Source organism: Accipiter gentilis, chromosome 15 (assembly GCF_929443795.1).
Source record: "Accipiter gentilis chromosome 15, bAccGen1.1, whole genome shotgun sequence".
NCBI classification, from domain to species: domain Eukaryota; kingdom Metazoa; phylum Chordata; class Aves; order Accipitriformes; family Accipitridae; genus Astur; species Astur gentilis.
In genome coordinates this window covers 13741005-13760612 of record NC_064894.1, presented here as the reverse complement: position 1 = coordinate 13760612, position 19608 = coordinate 13741005, and positions in this window count along the sequence as shown.

The following is a 19608-nucleotide window of genomic DNA, read 5'->3' as shown; positions in this document are numbered from 1 at the left end:
AGCGACTTATGCCACAAGGGAACAATTAACTTCGTAAAAGAGATAGGGGGAACTTCCTCCCCTCTTTTTGGATATTCGTCTGAGAAACAGGAGAAGAGGAAAGGAATAGTCCTTAAAGTGCTAAATAATTCTTTGAATCTTTGAGAAAAGGAAATAGGAAGTGATGGGGAAAATCATATCTTTTTCGATATATATATATTTTTTTTGTTCTTAAAAAACTAGTAACATATGAGAGTCATTCTGTGAAGACATAAAATTATGAACCAATTAAAACCAGATGACAGGGAAAAAACCCGTCATTCTGAGTCTAGACTTAAGCTTAATGACTCAAATTCATATAAACTGAAAATGAAATATGCTGACATGTAGGTTTTTTCTTTAATTCAAGAGTAAACATTCTGCTTGTGCTTGAAAGGAGAGCTCAATGTGTTATATTTTGCATACTTTCCTGCTTTTTATTAAAATGCAGAATAAGAAAGAAATGAAAAAATCTCCTAAAGAAAGAGGGTGTGAAAAAATTGAGCATGTGTTCCCTGTAAAGGGCAATATTAAATCTCAGATTAATGTAACATAATTTAATAATAAAGTAAAAAAGACAAAATATTCTATTTATGGCTCTTGGGAAAAGCTGAATGTGATATAGAATTAATTTATTCTATAAGATGATCCATACCCTTATAATATGGAAGCTATCATTCTCTGTTACGTTCTGTAAGATCTTAGCATTTATTTATATCAAATTCAATTGCTATCAGCCCTGCTTTGTTCAATGGAACTTTTTCCAAAAGTTTCATTTTGCAAAACAGCAGCTGTAGGAATAGAAAAGAAGTCCTGCTAAAAGCTGTAGAAGTCTGCTCAAAAGTTTCGTGGACATGAGGATGAAAGATACATAAGGCTGTGTGTGAGTGTTACGTAAGATGAAATAGGTTTTGTGCTTTGATCCTGAAGCCAACAGACATGGTGCAGTTCATGTCCACACAATTAAATTCCTTTCCTGCCAAAACATGGTCACGACATCCAAACTGCCTATTTGGAACGGTTTCCAACCCACGCCATCCTTCAAAGCGTACCCAGACATGCTAGTTGGCATGGTAGTTTAGTAGTTTTGCTAGTTCTCCTGGACCAAACATATCAGAAACCAGGCTAACAGTTTAGTAATATGAATATCAGTACCTTACTCCCTTTTAATTTTCTGAAGACATAACCAAAAATTAGATAGCTATTACAAATGAGTTAGGAGGTAAGAGCACAACCACAGGGATGTGCAATGATATTTTCCAGCTAGGAAGGAAACTAACTGTTCAGGAGGTATATATGATGATTTTAATACCTTGTGTTGACTGGTAGCTTATAGAAATTCCACTGTTTAAGTGCAAGCACAGCAACAGCAAATAAAACTACAAGTCAGTAATATTTAACTATGAAACCACCAAACCCAGCCAATGACTACAGGCAATTATAGCAACAGAACAATGAGATAATGATAAGCTAAACATGGCACTGAATATCTATATGTATGTATGTGTGCATGAATGTATCTATCTATCTTTGTAGCAATCATATAAGATAACTAATGAAATGATATGAGTGGCAGTGGATATTTATGATAAACTCTGTAGCACGTAGCCACTAGCAGCATAGCATTCTGGTTACGAGACACTATTCTGCCCAGATCCCTATGTTCTCCCAACATACGAAGGTCTACAAGTTCCCCCCATTGGCACTTAGAGGTCACGCTCACAGCATGGGGGATCCAGGCATATCCTGCCTGGTACGTCAAGGCAATTTGGAGAAAAAGCTCACCTTTCCAGAGACAGTTCTCAGCCCCTGGCACCTGCAGTGCCGATTCTCTTCTGCTGACCCCACCTTGACGAATTTCTGAGTTGTCTTTTATCTCCTTATGACACTGTGGCCCATTAGCCACATATGTTCTCAGCTGTCCAGACTGTCCTTCTGCTGTTTTGCTGAATCCCTTCCAGTCCAAATACAAGAGACCGGGAAGCCAGTTGTTTGAAACTGGCTGAGAGACAGCTCTTCCCTTTTCTTTCATTTACAGCTGTCTTAACCATGAAGTTATTGCATTATTTTTGCTATGTTCTATTCATTATGCTGGCTCAGCAGCTTGTTAGTTCAGCAGTTCTGTTATAGTCTACAGATATTTTCAGGCCCAGCAGTTATGCTTACTCAGCGACTGTGTTAGCCTCTGTCCTACCCTAAGAAATGTCATATGCAGTTTTGCAGGGTTTAGCAAGAATTGTAACATTAAGTGCCCCCACCCCATGCCTGTAAGAGAGAGAACTGATATATTGGGTCCCATGTCAGCTCAGCAGTGCCCTCCCCAGCAAAAGCAAGCTGTGCTAAGGTCTACTGGCTTGGGCTATTCTAGTGGCTCCAGTTCCTTTCCTCTGTCGCAAAATCAGGATCCCCTTCGGCATTTTGCAACTACCCAGCCTTACTGTTTGAGTTCGAAGTCCGTTCACGTGTAGTCAGGAGAACAATTCTGAATCAAGATCTTTCTGGGTCACCTGAACTCCTTGTCAGCAAACATATTTCACGTGGGACTGCGGAAAGGCAGCATGGTCCTTTCCCTCTTCCTGCACGGGGTTAGCCTTTGCCACTCTGAGGCACACGGTGTTCCCTTGATAACCTTATTTCAAAACCGCGTGCCAACGCCTTTGCCACTTCTGAGGTGGGCAAGAATGATTGATTTTTGCATTGAGAAATCCCCTTAACTTCATGTGAAGGTGCTGGGAGGGCACGTCGCTTCCCAGCGATCGCAGTGCCGCACAGGGCTCCACGCGATGACCAAATATGTTGCCGTATGGCCAGTGCCCAGGAACTCCTTCCCTATCCTGAAGGATTTGCTTACTGCTTGATGAAAGGCCGGAGCAGGGCAAAGAGCAGATGGTGGCTTCGGTGGCTGCAGAGTGACAGCACCAGGATTAGCCCCGGTGTGAACAAGCAGAGTGACAAGCCAAGAGGAGGAGGATTTGGTTGACAAAAAGCGTTTCCACAGGTGACCTGCATAGCATGTGGTTAAGGAGATTGCAGACTGCTGTATGGATTTAACATGGTCTATGCTCCTTGGCACCAAATGTAGGACAAAAGAATTAGAGAAAAAGCCGCACTGAGAAAAAGAATATTCTCTGTGTGTCTCCAAATGAACCAAAAAATAAAATACAAATAAGAAAAGTAAATAACTGAAGAGAACTCCTAACCCTGGCAAGCTGTGCTCCCCCACATGATTTAAACTCTATACAAGTGCCTGAGAAACTTCAAATATTGAAAATGTCATCAAACATTAATAAATAAGGTATCACTTTTATTCTACACTAGAGGAATGATGTGATACCTTATATGGTCAAAATATCCCCCCCACCAATATTTGAATACCAGATGTAAATTTTTTGTGCACCTTAAGCCCCTTCTCAGGTCTGCCTGTGCAGATGGAAGTCATAATTTTGTGTTTTAATTAAATATAGAATGTGCACCCACTCTTTGCACGTTAAATGTTAATGACAAGAGCATGACATAAGTGTATATTTATTTTTTTAATAAATGCAGTCCATGGATTTGAAGGTTGCGTTGACATCATAGGCTATTTTCCTCCCAAGTTTTATTAGTGTTTTTCCAACCTGTTTCATATTTCTCTAAAATGAGGCCACTGCCACTCCCCAGTACACTTTCTGCTGGTGGTTACAATCAAATGAATAGCTGACAGAAGACTGAAGTAAGCAAAGAAAGAGAAGAATATTTGCCATGCAAAACATCATTGTTGCTGAAGTTAATTAAATTAAAAGGAAAGTCCTGGATATCCTTATGCTGTACAGAAGTTTCTACTGAAATTGGGTTTGATTTTGGTCTGGGTTGGTTTTTCTTACATACCGACTCCCTGATGTACAGTCGTCTTTGCTCATTTAAGTCAGTTGGTAGCTCACTGTCGCTTAGCATGACTCCAAACCAGAATTATGAAGCCTTCATAATGACCTTTAGAGCCTAAGTGTTTCTCTGATTTATCCTTCTACCATTGATACCAGATTTTTCAGGTAAATAAATGAAGTAATTTAAACTCATTATCTTTAAAAATTATTTTATCTAAATATAAGAACAATTTTAAACACTCTTTTTCTGGGAAAAGTGTGAATTGAGCAGTATTCAAATGCTTAATGAATTTCTCATAGTGCCCTAAAGCAGGTTCTAAAAATGAAAAAACCAAACCAAAAACATACTCTTTGAATAAGCTGTAGTGGTAAAAAATAATTCATGAGATTTGAAGAGGGTAACAATCAGAAAATAGAACAAAACCAAGGCAGATCTCTGGCTGTCTGGTGGTTTTGCTTTGGCTTTACGGAAGTAGAGGCTTAAAGCATAACTATAGTTTCAGGAAGAAAAGATCAGAGGAAAGTGAGAGGTCAATGAGCAGGATGGTGGAGGAAAGAAGAAAGAGCAGGTAGAAGAAGGTTGGCGGTTAGTGGAGGAGAGAGGAGAGTGGCTGAGGAATCAGAAGCCTGAACAGTCTTTTTCTGAGCAACACAGCCAAACGCAGGCTGCAGACTGAATTGCAGAAAAGTAGAAGTGAGAAAAATAAGCAGTCTCAATATTAGTACTAGCAGGAACCACAGACCACAAATTCTACTGGAAACAATTATTAGTATTCATAACAATAACAAATATTCCATTCTTGGCTATCTTCTCACAGTGATGCCATTTGGTGGAAGACACAGCTTTATACTGTGGGTATATACATACACTTTGGGAGTTTTAATTGTCGAATTCAGTCTGCACAGAGTTGTGAGCTAGTCAGTGGTTGTTAGCAACAGGACAATATTCGTCCGTGGGCTGACTTCATTGTCTTTCCTAGCATTGTGCCAGAGTTAATACTTGGTCCCTGGTGCACACTGACCTAGATAAAATTTGAAAGGACATCCTTGAAATGAAGGGCTCTCTTTTTATTGTTCAGAGTGATTTATCATGCCCCTTTTACAATATTGTTGTTGTTATTGTTTTATAATTTAGATGCATTAAGCATTCAACTTTCCTCACCTCTGTTCCTTATCCCATTCTGTCACGTTCCTTTCTCAAGAAGCATTTACTTCTGTTTTCAACTGTTTTTAAAAAGCAAAAGACATATAAAAAAATTAATGCAAAACCACACTCTTTTCCTCATTCTTGTCCTGCTCCTCTTGCCACAGAATATCTACAGCTGAAAAGTTATTATTTCATGAAACAGAACATTGCTCTGATTACAGCCTAATTAATTACTAACACTTACAAATAAAATGCATTAAGGCTGCCAAAAATTACAACCTTCATTAAGGCATTATGTAGAAAAGCGTTAAGAGCTATGTGGATTATCTTAGCATATCTATAAATTTTGAAAATTCAACCACTGATGTTCAGTATTCTGCTAAGATGTTTAACATCCTCAAAGAAAGAAATTTGATGTTACTAGTTCTTAAAGAAAATAATCTTTTCTTTCAGAAAAGTCATATTTTTCCAATAAATATCTTTAGTTTTAATGAAGCTGGAAATATTTCTCCCCTACATTCTGCTCGTATAGCTGAAGCACAGAATTTGAGTGCTTCTTTCTGACTTAATGTGTCAGTGTCAGGTAATATTCTCCCTGAGATACCAAGTGAGGCTCAGCAAAGTGCTGCAGCAGACGTCTGTGCTACTCCTGCACAGTCACTTCCAAAACTTCCAAAGAGCCAACAGGAAGAAAAAAGAAGACAACTACTAAAATACGAAATGCTTAACATTTGAAGTGTGCTCCAGGTTTTGACTCTGTTGATGTCTTAGTATCTTCAAGTCCAAGTACAAAGTATATATGGACAAGTGTGACAAGTTGCAGCTAACTGGAAAATGGTTCGTTATTCATAGCTTAGTTTAGTGCTTCATAGCCTTCTGAGCGAAATCTGTCACATTGTAAAGAGAGAGGTCATAGGAAAAAATCTTTTAAAGTTGTACCAGATCACATAAACCCAGAGATATGCGCAGCAGAGAACGCTTTGTGTTGTCACTTTGTGCTGAGACTGGATCTGTAAGAACTAAAGTACGTGCTGAATTGTTAACATCAGACCTAACCGCCACTGAATTTGGCATATCTCTGATCAGTACTACTTCATACTACGCTTTCTAAGGAATATGCGGAGCACATTGTAGCTATTGAGGTTTTTTCTTTTCTCCTAATCTTTAATTGAAATCTTTTTTATTATCAGTATTCATTATAAAGAAGCCACTTCAGGAAAGATCCACCCCCCCCAAATACCTATTAATGGAGTAGTTAGTGTGTATTTGTAGACGATAAAACAAAATGAAGCACAGATTCCTGGTAGGGAATTCTGGAGGGAGAGCCTTATTGCATAAATGTGAATAAATAGGAAAAAAGATCTTAATTTCCAAAGAACAAGAATAATTTCCAGATTTTCATATGTAAAGAAAAGTCACCATTTGAACACTAAATCATAAAATAAAAATGCAAAGCTGAAAATTAATTCAAGAGAAACCATCCTTCATAAAAAAGCATTGCCTGTCAGCATTTGTAAAATTGGAAGGCACTATCACAAAGAAACAGGCTGTCTTCCATATACAAACGCTATAGCATTTAACCTGCTAAAAATAAACAAAACCAGGCTACCAAATCAGTCAGTCAACAGATGAACAGGGCACAAATGGTTCATATGGTCACCCAGCACTAAATGTAGCAGCTTTGGGCCTTACTGAGCAAAAACTCATGGTGGAGGGATCAAAATATTTGATTCATTCTTTTTGCCAGGCTGAGATACAAGAAGAGGGGAAACCTTCTCTCCCTTGTTTTAAAGGTTATTACTTCAAAATGCATCAGAAGCTGATTAAGTAGAGGTGAGTGAACTTTTCAAAGTGCACGTTTCAAGTGAAACTTATTGTGTAAAATTCTGTGAGGTAAAATGCTTTCTTTTCACCTAGTACAGTTTGTGGCAGTAAAATTCATTGCAAATAGGAGGTCTTAACTTAGAACAGCTCCCCCAGTCCAAAAGCCGTGCCAGTAAATGGGATAGTGAGGGGCTAACACCTGAAGTTGGTGTAGGTTTTGCCACTCATTTGGACCGGTTAAACTGGATCATAGGTCCATTCGGTATGTCCTATCTTACAATAATAAGTGCCGCACAGAGAACAAGAAAAATGTGTTTTGCAGATTTCCAAAGTGCAGACTAATAGGATTTTGCCGTGTTGCCACTGACAGTGGAGAACACCAGGTCAAAAAATTATATTAAGCGTTACCTGGAATGGCACAAGTGGAATTGTCCCCACGTCCCCTGAACCAGCAAGTACTCAAATCTAGTCAGCTCAGCCTGCATCGCCTCTGATTAATACAAATAGCTGAAAACACCACAAATGATTCTTGGAGACTTGAACACTGTTATTTAGATGTATTTTAAAGTAATTGGAAAAAGTGGAAATACTCATATGACTTTATGTCACAACTTCTATGATGTCTATCCATCAGCTTTGCTTTAATAAACACCATTATCTCTTGTGCTTTCTTTGTGTATATGTTGATAGCATCATGTTTTTCTTTTCCTTTAAATGCTTTTTTGCAGTCTTCAAAGGTATCAGGTAGAATAGAACAGTTCAAAGGTCTGTAAATATTTTCAGCCTGATTTCTATGCCTGCGCGTTCTGAAAGAGGGAAATAAACTGAATGCTGGTTTAAAGATACACTTTCCCTTTAAAGAAGCAATGAAAGCTTGATCTGTTAGATGTTTAATTTGGACTTCTTTAATGTGTGATTGATGCTAGCCCAAAATCTTCCATCTCCATCTTTGTTGCTGCAACTTCTAAGAAAGCACAGCTTCTCCAAGTTTTGTAAGAATCAAAATGTTTTGATTTTTATCATTGAAATATATGATATTCTGTTAGAAAGATCTGTGACTTTATTGTGCTATCCTTTGGAAAGTCACTAACCTGAGATTTTTTTTTTTTTATTATTTTATTTTTTTTTATTTTTCCATTTATTTATGTCTGACTGATCAGACATTAAGAATCCAAAGGACTTAAGATCTTCATACAAAATACAGGACAATGCTCTCTATGTGTCTTCTATTGGTAAAACAGATTCTAGCAGCCTCAATTCTACATGCGGACAGGTACAGATGAGTGGCAAGGTCAGTCACTTCTGCTTATATAGTCACAGTAGTCATAATAGCAGCTAGTCTTGATTTAGTACAGATTTAAAAAGCACTTTACAAAGGAGGTCAGGATCACTGATTGATATGGCAGCAGAGAGAGGAAGTGACTTGCTTGAGGACATTCATCACTGTCATGAGTGTGGAAGGGACTCAAGAACTCCAGTTTGGTGCTTAAACTCAGGTGACCCTCCCGGACTTACTATTACAGTTCAGTGGTACCCCAGGTGTCTACTCACATTTATTCCCTATTTTACATATAGTTATTTGATCTGTGCTCATAACCCTTTTTATTTATTTCTGAGCATTGAGCATTGAACAAGCTTGCTGACAGGAGTGGCTGCCAAAGCAGCAGATTTTGCAGTCACTGCAGCAGATTGAAAGTGATAATTGTGAAAACCGGGAACTGTAGAGTAAAAGAGGGATTATTCCAGACAGGGGATAGACGAATGTCACCTGCTCTTTGTAGTCTACCAAACAGCTGCTATTCAAAATTGCACGTATTGATTATTTGAAGCAGTGTCCATATCAGCTCGTGATCAGCTTTTTGGCTTGAATATATCCTTATATAGCATTTGTTCAACAATTTCAACCAACTAACAAATTTGTGAAAATTACAATGTTTGCATGTGATTCACAAACAATAAAAGAAGTGAAAATACTGAACAAACGATTCACAATAATGGAGCTTCGCGCTATTACAAAATCATTTGACATTTCTTAAATGGGAAAACCCTCATGTAAAATTGTATTGTCTTTTTTTCCCTTTTTGCCTTCCCCCACCCCACGCTTTCAGTGCAGTTAAAAATCCATAAGTCATAGAATCCATATCGGTGCTTGAAATTTGAAGAAATAAAAGGCACAACTGAAGGAAATGAACAGGCTGTGTTTGTAATGATGCTGTGCATGTGGAACAACATTTATTAGTCTTTCTGTGAACGAAGTTTATTCACAGAGAAAATGGTTAATGTTTGATTTATTGAGATAGTTACATTTTTCATTTCTACAGAATAGTAAATCATTTTGGGGATTAACTTTATGTCTCTTGGTACCATGTATTAAAGGGTTCTTTAAGTCTAATCCTAAAAGGGTTGTGCAAAAGCACATCAGAAAACAGGGCACACCTCATGTTACAGGACTTTTGCAGCACTGCCATACTTTACAGATGTGTAGGCAGCAAATTATGACACTCAGGTTTTTGAAGTCTTTACAGATAATCAAAAGTTATCCACTGCCTGCATATATCCAGTTGGCAAAAAAATTATAGTTGGATATAAGTTTTTATGTGCCTTAGTACTGAGAAAATACTGCTTTTCAAGAAAATTTAAAGAAACATATATAAAAATACTCTGGAGACCAGAAGTAAAAACAAAATCATCATGGATCTTGAAATTAATAATAATGTACTATTTAAAATATATCAGCATAAAATTTAGGAACACTACTTCAGAAGAATAATACATTGTATCAATATATGAAGCTAAAATATTTTGAATTTCTAAACATAATAGCTAGGTTAGATATAGGTTGGATTTCTCAAACATAACTTTTAATTTTTGGAGAAAAATTAACTAACTCAATTTTTCTTTTGATGGCCAAAACAACAAACAAAAACTACAAACAAACAAAACAAAACAACCAAACAAAAAACAAACAAAGACTTCAATTACTTTTGGGTAAATTTGTAGGTAAACTCCAAATTTTTTTTAACTGGTCAAGCTACTGTAATATCTCAAGGAAGTTTTAGGTGCCCTTCAAAAGCTCCCTGACCAGCCTGTATAGAAGCATACACATTAAAGCTGGCAACAACACCAAGAGGTCATAATACTGTTCAAATCAGAATTAACTACAACTAAATCATTCCTGAAAACTCTTTGCCTAACCATCTTAGTAGCTTTCATTAATGGAAAGCTAGACATACCATTCATCATTTTTCCCTTAATACTGACCCTGTATTTCCCATTTTCCAACTCAAAAGAAGAAAAACTTCTTCACCGAAAGTGTTGTCAAGCATCGGAACAGGCTGCCCAGGGAAGTGGTGGAGTCACCATCCCTGGAGGTATTCAAAAGACGTGTAGATGTGGTGCTTAGGGACGTGGTTTAGTGGTGGACTTGGCAGTGCTAGGTTAGCGCTTGGACTCAATGATCTTAAAGGTCCTTTCCAACCTAAATGATTCTATGATTCAAAACCTTTTCTCATCTTAGCCACACTGGACATGGGGAACAGTGTACTCCTTTTCTGCATCTTCATTGGTTGTATTTGAAGACTGCCACCAAGTTTCCTTTACCTTCTTTTTTTCTCAGTTAAGCCTCTCCATGTCTTCCATTTATTTATTCTTCTCTTAGGTCAAATTTTCTACCCTTCTTATTAGCCATAAGTAGCTGCGCATTTTGATCCCAGGTGTGTAGAAAAATAAAATTATTGCCTGCGCCTTCCAGATGCATCCGTTATATCTCCACCCAGCCTGAAGTTCAGGGTTTTTTGCTTTTTTGCAGTGGCTTGACATAGTTGGCTCATGTTTGGTTGTGATCTCTGTCTGATGTCCTTTACCCATTTTCCCAATTTGCTAAGTGGATAAATCAAGGTGGGGCAGGTTTCCTGTGTTGATGTTTGGGCTTGAGCTATGGCTTTCTACCTGTACCAGAAAACTCATATCATATTTTTAACTGTATTTTCTCATGCTTAAGAGCACGTTAAAAACAAGCCAAATGTCATAAGGCAGTTGACATTCAGTCTGAATGTCTTCCAACACACAACACAATACCACAGTTTTACTGTTTAGTGCTCTGTTTGTTGTTCGTTTATGTTGTCATTCTTCACAGTGTGCCCTGCAGGACAAGAATTCTCTGTTTATTATATCTAAATGTACTCAATATATTGCCTAGCACAGAGGGGCACAATAATTTGGGAGGGTACTGGGTCCTGTAGGTACTATCGAAATACAGACAGTAACAGGAACAAATTAATATACTGTAGCTATCTGCTTATTTAAAGAGAGAAAGATTACCTTTATGGCACTATTTTTAAAGTTCTGAATTTTATAATATGGGATTAAATAGAGAATAGTATATGAATTAATGACGAGTACAGGCCTATTACCAAAACCAGTTAAAAAAAAAAAAGTCTTCACGTTACCTTAAAACATCTCTGAACTTAGGACAGCCCTTTTATTTCAAAGATATTTAGCACTGGTTTTACCATTTCAAAGCTAACTCTGCAGCTTTAGCCTTTACTTATGCTCTGCTGCTTTTCTACCGGCTAGAAAGGGGTGCAACCACATCTGGTAGCCAATTGCCAGTAGTGTCCTAAATGAGACTGGTGTCATGGCTCCTAAATCCGAATATCATCTTTGAAATCAGGTCTTCAGTGACTCAGGTATTTGGCACTGCTGCTTTCTCCCCAGCTGAAAAGAATTCTAATTTACTTTCCTCTTTAGATCTGCACAGGGAATGAGTCTACATCAAATTGTTATGATCAGGGAAGATATTGCTTGCAGCAGTCTCTCACAGGTTTCGAAATGACTCACAGGGATTGAAAAGCTGTATGCGTGTCAGCAGTGAAGGAAAAGGGGAGGAAACACAAAAAGGAGAAGTGGACAATTTGGAACTTTGGATGGCAGTCAATTTGCAAACAAAAAAAGACAAATGGAAAATACATATAAAGAGAGAGCTGCTTATTTCTGAGGTGGAGACAAAAAGCGTTTGAAATGTAACTACATATAGTACAAATGCGTCTTTAGAAATCTCTCTGTTCAAAATTAAATCCTTTCTTACAGGCTAACTAATTTGTAATTTGGTTTTGTGTTTGGGGTTTTTTGGGGGTTTTGTGGTTTTTTTTTTTTTTTTTTTATGAAGATGGGAAAATATTACTGAGAGTTTCCATGGGGTGAAAAAAAATCTCATTATTTTAACTGAATTTTGGCACTTTTCATACCAGTCTTCTGGAATTCAATTGCAGTCCATTGCAATTTTCTAAGACATGTCAATGAAATTCCCTCCTCAGAAAAAAGTAATTCAGAAATATGAATGATTAGAAAAGATAGCAAGTATGTTTATTATAAAAAACCTCCCCATGGAACCTTATATAAATGTTATAAAAAGGAAGGCTCTGTTTCCCCAAACTACACATAGACACCATTTTTACATTATTTTTTAACTTGCAAATTTTAAAGAATATTTTCTTATTTTAACACTTGCAAAGTTGTACATATATTGTGTCAAGGTGCATTTATACTCTTAAAAATCTTCCTTTCTTCACCAGAAACCCATCAGAATCCTTCTCACTACCTTTTCCAAATGAAGTCACAGTGAGTACCAGAAGTGATGCTTGTTCGGGGAGTAGATTGTTTTCAGTTTATTATCAAATACTACGTATTTGTTCATGAAACCCATATATGCAAAAGTAATATTGAAAAGCTTTATGCACTATTTTGATTGACATTTTTTGAATGGCACGTGGCGCATGCAGTACTACACTGTACTGCACAGATACCGTACTACTACCGTGCAGCTAAAACTCCTTGTTTACTAATTCACCCTTTTCTCCTGCATTACTGTCTTATTGGAGTTAAAAAAAGATAAATAGTCATATGATAAGCCAGCACTCAGTGTCTGTACTGTCCGATTACCCTTATACGATACTCCTACACAAGATCAGGTCAATAAATCTCCACTGCGGGCAATTATTCACAGCGTTTCTGTGGTACAAAAGCTGTCCTCACGTAACAGCACTGTTGCAAAGCCAGATGCCCAAGATACGCAGGAGTCACTACTGCGGCTGGTGAAGAGAGGCTTGTCCTCGCCCCTGCTATACAACGAAAGGCATGACCCTCTGGGAAAATGCGTGTTTCTCTCCACCTTCCGAAACAGACCGTTTGGTTGACAAAGCCGATGTGGTCTCTCAGAAGAAGTCAGGACAGGCTTCGGGGCTTGCCCGGAGTCATGGTATTCTCTTTGCCGGCGTTGCAGTGACCTACGCTTGTCAGACGGGACTTCTCCGAAGAGTTTCGAAGTGTCACACTGTTTCTCCCAACAGCAGCTATGGCTCCCGCGTGCCTTGAGGCCCCTAACCTCTCCTTGAAACGAAGGTCTTCCGAGAGAAGGCTGGCGCTCATCATCTCACCTGGAGCCACTACTTCCAGAGATAACTCGGGAACAGTTGTCAGGTTCACACAGACCCACCTTGAGCAGCGGGCTGGATAGGAGGAGGGAAACAGCTATGAAAAATAAAGCATAGTTCATAATACTAGATTATACAGGCAACAACAAATTCTTTCACGGATGCTTCAACGTCCCTGTTGGAAATCCCGGTCTGCAGGCACCGTGCCTGCCCGCTAACTCCCTCAGCAGAGGGGAAGGGAGCTGCTGGCAGTGCCGGCCATCAGCTCGCGCCCACGTTCTTGCTCCAGTTTCACCTTCGGGATGACCTCTGAGCCGGGGCCGCCAGCTTAGAGATGCGATGCTTTTCGGAGCAATTGTGCCAGAGGCACTTTGTCAGTTCTAGGGGGCAAAATCCTTTCTCTCTTCCCCTCTCTTTCTCTTTTTCCCTCATTATCCCCAACTGCGCCTGTACTGCTCTTTCAATATATGTGTAGATTGGGAGCCGTTCTTCTTGCCTTCAAAAACGGAGATTTATGTCTAGCACTAATTCCTGTACCTTAATATTTTATACTTCTGCCACATTCTTATTTTCCTCCCAACGTAAACGTGTTTCAAGTGTTTCCACTGCTACACAGGTTTCACCCTCAGTGCTGACGCATTCAGCAAGTTTTTAGCTTCTGATAGAAGCTACAAAAGATACCTGGGGGCAGAGTATATCGTGGCGGGCTCCATAAAGCTTTGCTCTATCTCCTTCCCACCGCTCCTACCTCCTGTTCAAAGGCTCTGATTATCATAACGTGGTACCATTTGCCCTCCTTAAAAGGCCATTCATTGCTGCAGAGCCGTGCTGGAAGAACTACATGCTGCAACTTTTTAAAAGCCATATAGGAAACGTCGCTGGCAGTCAAGTTTCCACCAGCGCCCCGAAGATATTATGTCTGCTCCTCTGGCTTGGCGTAATATTTCCAGGGCTGTTGGCACATCAGCTGCTATCACTCCAGTACACCACTGACACAGAGAGCCATAACTTTAAATACACAGTATAAAAAAATCTTTGTATTACAGTACATGAGTAAACTGAAGGTTATACATTACAATTTATGAGAGTGACTTTCATAAAATTTATTTCCCTTTACTTTCTTAGCTGCATAGATCATTCAGTGGAATGATCTATCTTTTCATTTAATCTTTAATTTTTTTCCCCCCAGTATTTGTTCCTAAAATGAAAATTGATTTTGAACAATTCATCAGCGCACTAGGAGTTTTTCTGACATTATTCCCACTCTTTTCGGTCTACAGACAACTAGCTTTTTGCAGATCTTTTCAGAGAGGCTTTGTCGTTCTGATTTTTCCTCTTAGGGTATTAAGCACTAAGTGATTATTCTTTAAAAGTATACAGGCAGGCCAGTTCTCTAAGACTGAAGTGCAGAATACTAAAGAGGATTGTCTCTGTGTGTTTCAGCCATGTATCAAATACAAAGAGTATGTCAGTTTCCATAACCAAGTTTTCACTTTTGTTACAGCTTATGAATTACAAAATATTATTTTATACTGAATAAATCAACACCATAAGTGTTGTTTTATTGCTTTACATGTTCTTTATTGTTTATTTGCATATTTTAACCTTTTTAGTCTTTAAAATTTAAAAGAGAATATTAAAGCCATATATAAATTTCCTCATCAAAGATCGTTAGAAGAGCTGATAAGCAGAAATGAAGAAGTATAAATAATTAATTAATTTGTTAATTTTGCAGAGTTACTTGCAATAGGACTTGTAGAGATTGGATGTCCTAATTGGAAAATAAACCCAACCTTTTATTTCAAGCCTCCACGAATTAGATTATATTAGATTAGGCTAGATTAAACTAGATTAGATTAGAAAAAAAATCTTAGAAATTCCAAGTACCATTCCCATTTCTAAGGCATGAGTGGTCTGACTAGATAAAGTTGTTAAAGCTTCTATTTACAAGGGTAACTACTACTTTTAAGAAAGAGAAATCAGATAAACCCTTTACACTTAAAGTTCTTTTAAAGAAAACACTGTTAATATGTTTAATATACACTATTCCAATTTATCAGGAAATTTACATCTTTAGAATGTTTAATTATATTCTTAGTTTTGATAAGTATTGAAATATAGTGTAACACTGTCAATTTTTATTCTAGATTTTGTTTAATTCACTGATTAGTTGATCCTTAGTAAAATAAAATTTAAAGAAAATGGGATTTTGTAAAATAATAGATGTATGCAGGATTTCAAAATGATAGGATAAATATTATTATTTTGTATTTTATTTGTTCATTTACTTGCCCAACTTGAAGAAAAAAAAAAAAAGAAACTATTCTATTCATATAAGAAAAAAAAAATGAAGTGTTTGATTTTTATGTTCAACCTAAGATACGAATTTGATATAAATTCTACATTTTCTCTGAAATTTATTAAATGTAATTCAGCAATGTAAACTCATTTAAGTAGTATTTTAACCCTATTACATGATCTGATACCACATTGATTTAAAAATACAGGCTTTTTCATCATATCACAATACATCATTTACACCAGGTAATTTAAAACGTATTTCAGTTTTTCAAAGGGGAGAAATAAAGACTATATTTGTACCTAAAGTGTTTATACAAGTTTCCTTTTTCAGCACATATTGTTGTAAAGGAAATGGTTATCCTTTTCATACTATTTCTACATAGTGACATATTCCTTGTTGAAAGCACAAGCATGAAAATTAATTTTCTACAATGTGCTAGCTTGGCTTTATGCCTAAAGGACTTTTCCTTGTCTTTACAAGTATTTTGTATTTAGGGTACTCCATTTTTCTTAGAAGTGTTATAAGATCTTCAAGTTACTATTAGAATTATTTACAGATTCATGGATTGTAAGGTCAGAGGGGACCATTGGGCATCTAGGCTGACATCCTGTGTAACAACCGTATTCAGACTTACTCAGATATCTCTGATATGAAGTCAGTAATTAAAACATATATACTTTGAAGGTGTTCCCACCTGGAAAGTACAAGTAGAAGATTTTGACCCCATAGTTACAGTATTAAATATATGGATGAACATACAGGGAGAAGAAGGAGGGAGGACAGAGGAGAAAGGAAAATTTGGGATGTTGAAAGCAAGTTTCACAAGATCCCAATTTCAGTTTACCACATCTCCAGACAATCAATAGTCAGTATGACCCCTGTTGGTTCTCTAAAACATAAGGCAATATGCAAGCAGGTCCTGGCCTCAGAAAACCCCTGAATTTCAGATTCCTGAAACTGGCAGATCATGCAATTTTCCTTTATGACAACCCCTGTATGGACATTGTACCAAGGCGAGATAGTCTTGTGTTCCAAGAGCTGATGGAGCAGCAGTGCTGTGCCACACTACTGCGCTACCACTTGTGCCATTCCTTCTCTATGTCTAACAGTGCTCTAGTTTGATTTGAAATAGTTTAAACTAATAAGCAGAGTTTGCTGGCAATTTTATCACTTTTACAACTACGAAAGAGCTCTTTAATTTGCAATATTCTGATGGTACCAAACCCTAGGAATATGCACTGCTGTATCTACCAGACAAGAGACAGAGAATTCGGTGATAGATATGTGGAAAACCAGCAGTGTCATAGCATGGAATTATCTCAAATTCCACTTGGTCTGATGGCATCATGTCTGCCATTTAATTTTTACACAGCACAAGCAAGTTAAGACAAGCAAAAGTACAGTACATGGGCCACTCTCTTGCATGAGCAATACTCTCTTCCTTATGCATTGTTTTGTTTGATTTCACATTTATTTCATTGTCACATGAAACATCCAGTTTAATGAAGCTCAGAATATTTTTTCTGTTTCTTCACTTCATGTAAGATTGTTTATTCATTTATATTTTGTATATATTATTCATCAAAGTGCTCTGTTATTTAAAGCCTCATTTGAGGGAGCATAGTAAGGCTAATAATACATTCTGCAAAGTGGAAGTTTGGACCTGTTTTCCAAATAGCTATTTATAGAAGCTCTTTAATTTCTAGCCACCGGTTCATTCAGGAATTCAATTTGCAGGTTACTTATGCTTTGTTCAATTAAATAAGTGACAATATTCCTCTTTTAGTCTGATTTTCTTTTCAAAATCCTAAATATTAATGATATTGTCATCAATTATCTTTTCTAAAATCAGTAATTAGGTATTGTTCACATATGGAAAAAAATGAAATATGAAGTAGATTTTCATAGTGACTTAGAACAGATGGATTCCTATCATTCATTATTATATACCCTTGTTTAAAATAAGAAATTAACATGAATTTTAGTTTAAAATATTTCTCTGAAGGTCTGTATTTACATGAGGTATTAAAGTCTATTATGCGCCCTGAGTGTGTCTGGACTCATACAAATTTTGCAAATGAAAAGTGAGAAAAGTATTGTGTGGATTTTGTGAGTCCTGCAAGATTAAGAGAAGATTTAATTTCAGGCAGAATAATATCGTTACTTTAATCACAGAATTAAATATCATTAAATTAAATATCATATAAGCCCTCAACATAAGGACTGCATCTAGGATGAAAGAAAATTTGGTGGCTTCTTCTCAACTTCATAGCAATAATTTTGTTCATGAGTACTCAAGTGGCAGAGAGCAGCTCCTTAGGAACAAAAATGACGGCATCAGCGCTTGATTTACAGATATGGAAAAGTATCGAGCTTGTATCCAAACCTACAAACAATCATTCACCTGCCTGATTTTACGCAGGTCACACTGAAACACCCAGCTCTGCATCACCTTTGACCAGGAACCATGTGCCACTGCTGCCCGAAATACTATTTCTTACAGTGACCGTCCTCTGATCGTGACAGCTCCCCAGCTTTATAACATCACACCGTTTCTTATCAGTATTTAGAGGAGGTGACTTTCCTTTTTCATGCTAATCTTTAAAAAACAAAATCTGTCTTTCAGTGCAAGTGCTTGAGACTTGACGGGGTGTAGCAGAAGGTAAGGACGCCATGTGCTACCGACTGCCTGAGATTTTTTTCTGTGGAGGCCTAGAAAGCATAGTTGCTCAGTCTAATACAGTCTCACAGCATTAACAAAGTGAGACTGGACTTGTTTTGAGAGCAACTGGTTCTAAACTGACTTCTACCACTTTGCAAGTCATTTTCCAATCCCTGATTCACCAAGCTAATCTTGCAAAATCCTTAGTGATCTGTTGAAAAGCACCGAAAAAAAAGCATACGGTTCTCCTGACTTTTTTTCCTCCCTTTCAACTGTAACAATTAACTCGCAATAAGAAGCTTGACTCTACACTATCCATTTTAAAATACAAAGCCATTAACAGGCCAAAGCAGCAGCTCGAAGTAAGTAGAAGCACCTGAAATCATTTATTTCTCTGTGTTTCTGGTGCTCGCACACAAAGCCTTTAACACTGGAACAGTGTGTGTCATTTCAGCCAATTGCGGATTTTGCTACGATTAAGCTGTAAACCCTTGAAAGTAAGGATTTGTCATGGAAATGCTGACACAGCCTTAACTGAAGCAGGGTGAATGGCATGGCATGGCTCTCCGTACCAAAGCGGCACAGCCTCAATTGGCACCAACCTCTGTATACACAGCCGTGACAAAAGGGAAGCCGGGAGCCTGAATATTCTCCCAGAGCACTTAAAAGGCCAGCATGAATCGTGAGCGTCTTGCATGTTTTTTGTTTGTGTGCAGCTAGCAGAGTGTGCTGCGCTATTCATTCCAGGTTAAGCTTTCGGTGCTGTCTAATAAGTGGCCCTTGTACAAAAACGTGATCTGTGCCTTTCCAGATATTTGTATGTCAGGCAGCTACACAGCAGCAACTTCTGTAATCCCTTCTCCTGCAGTTAGAGCTACTAGAAAGGCTTAATAATATCCCAGAGGCAAAGATGAAACGGTATCTCCACAGCTACTGTTTGCTGTAGAGAGCTTTTGAAGTCGAGCTTAAGATGTCTTTATTTCCCTACCAGAAAGAATTTTTTTTTTGCCCTTCTTTCTCCAGTGTTGTCATGATGATGGCTTTCTGCTTGAAAAATATTCCAAGAGGCTGCAGTGTTCCCATAAAGCATTAGGGAATGAGAACAGCTTTTCATCAGGGGCTCCTGGAATCTGTAAGTACAGTTTGTCATTACAGAAACCCACAGCCACCCTACCAGCAATCTCAATTTAAAACCCCACACTTTCTTCCTTATCAGGTTTATAGCAGCCTCAACCTTCACCGGCAGCTTACTCCTGCCTGGCTCTTGGCTTTTAACTTCCGTTTCTAATTAAATCTAAACTGAGTTCATCATACAGCTCCCATTTATAGCGCATTTTTCTTTGGTGTAAGAAGGTGAAATA